The following is an 8,025-nucleotide window of genomic DNA, read 5'->3' on the forward strand; positions in this document are numbered from 1 at the left end:
AAAAGGGAGTTATAAAGATAATCTGGCTCAAAAAAATTACCTATCAAGTTATCCTTTAAAAATAATTCAAAGAGAAAAGACTAGGGGACAAAAAATAGAAAGGAAAGAATTAAGAGATGTGCACAAAAATTAAATTAAATGGTTGGTATTTGAAAATCACAAGGTCAACAGGATTTAATTCAGCACTGAAACCAGTATTTTTTATATCTATTTATCTATGTATTTGTGTATCTATCATCTATCTAGCAACCTTTAATATGTTATATATATACACACTTATATATTGCTTTCCAGAAAGGCAGGAAATAGTGTATGTACTTGGTGTGAAAAGATCTCTTTTGAATTATGCCTCTGCCATCTCTCAGTGGTCTGATGTTAGGGAAATGACTTAAATTTCTGAAAATTCATATAAGCAAGTATAGCAATTTTCTTGTCATATGATAATTTTATATTAAACATTAAATTATATGTTACATAATATTTGGTACAAGCAAAATAATATATGTGAAACAGTTGCAGGTTACAAAGCTTTAAGGCAAGATATCAGTATGCTCTTCAGATTTAATTAAATTGCATTTCCATTTCAAATGAAAGGGCAGGATACCAAGGCAGGATGACTCCATAAATAACTTAGGAGTATGTCACCAGGTGAGACTATATTTCAAAGGTAAAAGCAAGAAAGCAGTATTATTATTATGTATTTGTATGAAGAAACTAAAGCACAGAGCATTAAGAACTAAGTGCCTGAGTTTATAATTAAACCTCTGTCAGAGGCGCCTGGGTGGCTCAGTCTGTTAAGTGTCTGCCTTCCACTCAGGTCATGATCCCAGGGTCCTGGGATTGAGCCCCGCACTGGGCTTTGCTCAGTGAGGTGCTTCTCCCTCTGCCTGCTGTTCCCCCTCCTTGTGCTTGCTCTCTCCCTCTCTCTCTGTCTCAAATGAATAAATAAAATCTTTAAAAAAAAATAATAATAAACCTCTGTCAGACTGTGAAGTCTATGTGTTTTCCACTAAACTTCACTCCGTTATAGGCATTAGTTTGTGTGCTCACGGCGGCAAGGGGAAGATATTATGGTCTATTAGGAAAGAAATTACATTTATATTTATACCATCCTATTATATTATTATATAGATACTATATGCAAGATAGAAGGGATGACATCATAAAAAAACCTACATAAAATATTAAGTGAATTGAAAATATAATCTCCAGTTTGGGAAATCAAGGAGACTTTTTGAAGGTGGTAGCAATTGAATGGATATGGACTTTAGGCAATAGGAGATTGGAAACTGGATGAAAAGAATAGCATCCATAAAAACTCAAGTGTATATCAGGGTATTTACAGAAACTAGTTCAACTGTAAGATCTGTTCCACGTCTGAAATTCTATGAAAATATATAAATTATTATTACTATTTTACTAACTTGTTTTATTAAGTAAGCAGTCTAATCTGCCAACTTGAAACCTTCACCCTTACACTATGCAGATACATAGATCGAAGTAAAAGAAATTGAAACTTGCAGCAAGAGCAGAACATATTTTTAATGGTATGCAATTTATCAAGCATCAATAAGATAATTAAATGGATGTCTGTGTAGAATATTTATTCAAAATATAGTTATTGTTGATGATGAAATGGTGGAGCTACAAACTAAAACAATAAAAATAATGTATAAAAATTATGTTGTTTTTATGACAGCACAACAAAGACTGAATAATGATCACTGGCAATATCAGTAAACAAGAACTTGTCCAGAATACTCCTGCTTGCCCCTATCCCAGGGAAAAAAAATGATACTGTGTTTTGAGATATAATTTGATGTTGGTAAGGAAGGCAAGGTGGGACGGTTAATTGTTCTGATAAAGAAAATTCTACAATTCGGAAATCTGTATCATAAATAAAAGCATTCAATAGAGCAATAGTAAAATGTTGTCTATGAAGGAGCTAAATTATACTCAGAACTGTTGGAGTTGAAAGGGAAAAAAATCTATATGATTTGGGTTAACTATTAGAAGGTAATATGGTAACAATTTTATGGAAATTATTTATAGTAAATGGAATGAACTTAATGAATATTGTAATGTCTCTGCCATTAGGTCAAAATTATGTATAACGCAAAAGGTCTACATTTTTAATATTCTGAGTCGTAAAGAGATATTAGGTAATGAAAGCACTTGGCAATCAGCAATCATATTATGATCTTTTTTCTTTTTGTGTAATCGCAAAACTATCCCTTAACAATAATAAAATGATGTTCACATAATCATTTAGAGAAGATAATGTGTTTCTAAGTAATGCTGGAATTATATGGAATATTTTAATAGTCTTTCAGGTCTCACCAAGTGATTTTCTGGAAAGTATTATATTTTCAGTGTTGCACTTATTTAAACAGGTCATCAAACTATACAATGATCCCTCAGAGATAGCAGAATTAATTTGTATGGATTGTGTCTGCATTAATAAGAGGTATTTATACTTCTTCAATAGGAAATATATATCTATTTCTTTCTTTCCATCTGTTATAATACTTTACAACTAAACCCACTTTAGTTTTGTGAAGTTTAGTGACAGGCTTTTTATAATGGCATGATTTCAAAAGTCACTGTATTATAAAATACTAAGGTAGTTTCATGAATAAAAATGTGTAACAATAGTGAGAAAAGCAATCTATTCAAAAATTGTATATTAAGTACCCATGTGCATAGAATGCTGTGATAGTTAAAGCAACGTAAAAAGATTGATTTTCTTTCCCTTAGGAATATATAATCTCAGACAGACAATGATAAAAATGGCAGATCTAATATGGGTTAAAATAATATTTTTTTTTACATCCAGAATGATTCCCCCAGATAATTCCTAAAAAGAGAACCCAGAAAACTAGAAAATCCCTAAATGAATGTACAGAGGAATAAACTAAGTCCAGAGAAGTTTAAAAAGAAGAAGAAGAAAAGAAAAGAAATTCTCTTGATCCATTAATTATTTGCCGGTAGATACAGATTTTTGGAGTTCAATTTATCATTCTTTATGCCATGGTATAAAATGGAAGAAAGTAAAGTAAAAGGTAATGTGCAAACAAGAAAAGGTTGATGATAAAAAAAAAAAACCACAGCTGCATAAGGATCTCTGTAAAATAGCCTCCCTGCCCCTTTTTCGATAAGATGAATTATTTTAATATTTTACAACAGGCATTGGATGGTATTCTTAATTTTTTCTCCAGAATTTTGGCATTATTAAAAAGGTATTTAAAATAAATCCTCAGTGTGAGTATCAAATATTCTAAATCATGCCTAGTTTGATTAACAAACTTGGAAATCTATTTAATGGGATCAAATAAATTTTAAACGAGGTCAGTGGCATAGTTTTGAATACTTAGAGGAAATACTAAATCCGCTGGTCAGATGGTGAACACCTTTCACACAGTTATTCTGTTGTCTTGAATATTTTCAGTAAAGTGTGTATATTTTTCAGTGCAAAAATTTCTTATAGAATTAAAAATGAGTCAGCAGTGCCATTATTAATCACAAGGACTTGAATTAACATACAAGGAACCAGCACTTTATTTTCTTTCCATTCAAAATTAAATTGAAATGTCTTGATTGTTTGATTTACATGGAGCACTACATCTTCTCTTTAAGTCTGTAGGTAAATCCAAATGATTTGCCATCAACCATGACCAAACACTGAATTAAGGCATTCAGTTTCGGAACTGATATTCAGAAAAATGTTTATGTTTACTTATTTTTGCAGTCAAACTCAATTAAGAAGATAAATTACCATGATAGGATTTTGATTTTAGGAATTAATTGTTTTTATTTCTAACTAGCAAAAACTGGTACAATTGGCTATCCAGAAAGAATATTTGTTTTGAGAATGGTTTCTATGTACTTTATTTTCCTAAATTATGTTAAATTATAAATTGAGAGTTAAATTATACATTGTTTTGGCTCAAGTGCTAAGTTGTAAAATTGTTTGAAATGAGGAGTTTGCAATTCTGATAGATTCTTGAAATTCTACTAAATTCTTATGAGTTGCAGTTCCCAAAACCATATACTTGTATTTCAAGATATATATATATATAGGTATTCTAGTAGTTCAAGTTCTAATGTCACACTTAAATAAATCTCTATCAATTCAAAATGGTCTTTATGTGAGGAAGGATCCAAAAAAAGATGTGTTTCTACTAGGCATGAAATAGTTTTTTGCAAGCATAATGCATCGACAGTGAGCATTTATATTGAAACTAATTGTATAATAGTTCTTTCTCCTTTCTTAAAAAGAATAGGTAATTAGGATTCTGAAATTTTAAAATATTAAAAAAAACATAGAACAGTTATTTTAAATTGCCTAACTATTCATGATTATATTCAAAATGTCATCTCTCTTTATATGAAACACTTCTTAATGAGATACAGTTTTGATAATGACATTATAAGGAAAAAAATCATTTTCTAGGAAATCACAATTGCTATAATAAAAATATTACTTATTGGAACCATCGAATAATCAGAGCAATGAAATATGAATATGATGTTAATATTCATAGATATTAGGTCATTAGTATATGAAAGACATTTTTTCGAGAAAAATAGCAGTTTAGTGAGAATTAAGACTCTTACAGTAAGGTGGGTTAAAGGTGACAGGCCCAGGACTAAAGGAGCAATAGTAATAATATAGAGAGGTTGTCATATTTGGACAATAACTTACAAGCAGAATCCTCTCAACTTGATGAATGATTACATATACATGAGATGGAGAGGATAGGGTCAAGGATAATGTCTAGTTCTCTAGCTTGCATACCAAGGTGAACTATGATGCTATTCATTAAAGTAGGGCACACTAGGAAGAGAAGCAGGTTTGGGGACATATGCTGAGTTAAATTTTCAACATATTGGCATATTCACATAGAAACATTTGGTTGGAGAATATTGTGGCCTAGAGCTCAAGTGGGAGTTCAGGACCACAAATAGAGATATGGGACATATAGTTAAAACTTGATACTCTGGCAGGAAATGGGGTAACCAAGGTGAGTATGTAAAGAGAGAAGAGATGAGCAAAAGAGCAATAAGGAACTAAAACTTAAAATTAATTAATTAATTTAAAAACAAAGCACAAACAAACTAAAAACCACACTTAGGTAGGAAGTAAACCAAAGGACTACATCATCATACAATTTTAGTAAAAAATTTTTGACCGCAGTTTCCTCACCTGAGTTCAAAACAAGAGCATATATGACAAATAAATTGTCAATAGATTTGGCAATAAGGCGGGCGTTGGTGACTTTGGGCACAGCATTTTCAGCAGAGATGTAGAGGTAGAAGCAAAAGTGCTGGCGGTTGAGAGGTTAAATGTAAAAAAAAAAAAAAAAGAAAAGTGAAAGAAAAAAAGTGCGGAGCAAAGAAGCAGAGCGCGCAAAGCGTACATTGAGTACATGTTTCGTTAAAATCCAAAATAGGTAAAACTCTTCTATGGTTTTCGTAGTTAACCTAATGGTTGCCTTTGGAGGAGGTGGCAGGTGATGGTGTGGGAACACAGGGGGAGAAGAGGGCTTCTATGGTGCTCATAACATTCTACTTTTTAGACTTACAAGAAATCCCACACTGGTTTGGGAAAGGCTGTATTAGACATTGATACAGCTATATTATAGAATAACCTCATACACAGATCTTTGTAATATGAAACCCTGCAGCAGCTTTAATTGCCTGGCACATTGGGAAAATAACTCTTCTACAACATATTTCGATTAAAAAATTAATTCACTTGTTTGTGTAATTATAATTTTCTATATCAAAGTTTATAGAGATGCCCTGACAGTTTTGGTAAATAAAGCTCAGCACCATTCACTTACAGATAATTTCCACTTTATATTACTGTTGTTTTATCTAAGTTCTTTAGACCTTATAGAGAAAGGATTGTCCAACATGATTGTTGAGGCCCAACCTATAGACATGTATTCCAAAAGGACAAATTGTGGTCTTAACAAAATAAATTATTTTTACATACCAACTGTGAAGAGAAAGACAACAGGTCAGGCAACACAATTTAAACTATAATTTTAAAAAGAATGAAAGTCTTAATTTTTTTTTCTATGTTAAGATGACCCTCTCCTCCCAATTGCTAAGATTACCTTAATCTTTGGTAGCTAGTGCACCTTTATGTTTCTTCTTTTACCTATAGCCTCTATCATGATTTCTCACTGGTAATTTTGCTTCCTGACCTATTTGGTTCTCCTAAAAGCAGACAATTAGATATTTTAGTTTCTCTTCTATTTCAAGTGAAACACTTGTATTTATTTTTTAAAGTATTGACTCTTTTTTGTCACATAGTTATTGAGAGTAAGGCCTTTTCTGACGCAAAATAAAATTGAAATAAGAAACAATAAAATGGAAATTGATTATTCATTCTTATTTTTCCACACTGCACCGTATATTGTCAGTCATAACTTAGTGGGTCTGAATTAAAATTACTTTCCCCTGACTTCAGCATGGTATTCAGCAACAGAGTTAGCCTGAGGCTGTTTGGGACTCTCAAAATCATTTCTGTAATTCATTGGTACTTTGGCTTTGTTAACCCCGTCCTTTATAGCGATTTCTCAGAAACTCTTTGAATTGAGCCATGCATTGTGCTCCTGTGGTTCTGAAACCCTATCTGCATGGCATCTTCTTCATAATGGCTTTCCTTTGGAGATCACCAGCTACACTGCTGCCGCAGATCTGATCCATTTGGGCGTGACAGAGTTGTGGCAGCTTAGCACCAAAGCCTTAACTTCAACTTAAAGTAGCTCAGTGGCACCTGGTAGCTCAGGCTGTAGAGCATGTGACTCTTTTTTTTTTTTTTTATGTTAGGGTTTTTTTTTTTTTTAAAGATTTTATTTATTTACTTGACAGAGAGAGAGATAGCCAGCGAGAGAGGGGAACACAAGCAGGGGGGGTGGGAGAGAAAGAAGCAGGCTCCCAGTGGAGGAGCCTGATGTGGGGCTCAATCTCAGAACGCCGGGATCACGCCCTGAGCCAAAGACAGACGCTTAATGACGGAGCCACCCAGGCGCCCCGAGCATGTGACTCTTAATCTCAGGGCCATGAGTTCAAGCCCCATGTTGGATGTGGAGCCTATTTAAAAAATAAATGAATGAATAAATAAATAAACAAACAAATAAGAAGTATCTCAGATTTCCAAACTGAGTTTCTACTAGTGGAATTTAATTGTTAACTGGCTAGCTATTGTTCAACAGTTTAAAACAATTTGAATGTAATGTATCATGTTTTAATTAGTAGCTGTTTTCTGAATTCCCTACTCAAGGTTAGTCTGAGGGAACAAATTTCATTTCCATTTTCCAGTTGAAAGTTTCTTTGTTTTTTTCTTAAAGATTTTATTTATTTGAAAGCGAGAGAGGGAGAAAAAACATGAGCAAGGGGGAGGGGCAGAGGGAGAAACAGACTTCACTCTGAGCTGGAGCCGGATGTGGGGCCTTCGATCCCAGGACCCTGGAATCATGACCTGAACCCAAGGCAGACGCTTAACTGACTGAGCCACCTGGGCGCCCCAGTTGAAAGTTTCTTTATAGGATAGTGCTCTGTCAAATGATCCATTGTGGAGGCATTTATCTACAAAATGAATACTGTGATATACAAAATCAAGTGCTTTTTAAATATATAAGATAATTTATATAAAAATGTATATAAAATATATAAGATATAGGCAATTAATCTTTAAAAAATATATATATTTTTTAATTCAAGGATTTGGAAGCTAGTACTTAAAAAATACTTTTTTGCTAAGCATATTTTAATATATAGTTATTATTACTGTTACATATTGTTAAGTCAGCCGGAGGCCTACCCTCTTACTTGAGAGTTCTACCACCTTCATAGAGTGGTTACATGGATATAACTTGATAAAACAAGAAGTTTTAAGTAGGCCTTATCAATAACATATAGAAATCATAAGATTTAAGTCGAGTATCTAATATTAGTTTTTTTTTTAAGATTTTATTTATTTATTTATTTGACAGAGATAGAGACAGCTAG

The 8,025-nt window shown here is 32.7% G+C and overlaps 1 protein-coding gene across 4 annotated transcripts in view; it reads left to right on the forward strand.

Annotated features, from left to right (window-relative positions):
* The window catches only part of FSTL5 (follistatin like 5), a 720,210-nt gene that overhangs the window by 397,216 nt on the left and 314,969 nt on the right, over positions 1-8,025 (forward strand). The window lies entirely within an intron of this gene.

This window comes from Ailuropoda melanoleuca, chromosome 5 (assembly GCF_002007445.2).
Source record: "Ailuropoda melanoleuca isolate Jingjing chromosome 5, ASM200744v2, whole genome shotgun sequence".
NCBI lineage: Eukaryota > Metazoa > Chordata > Mammalia > Carnivora > Ursidae > Ailuropoda > Ailuropoda melanoleuca.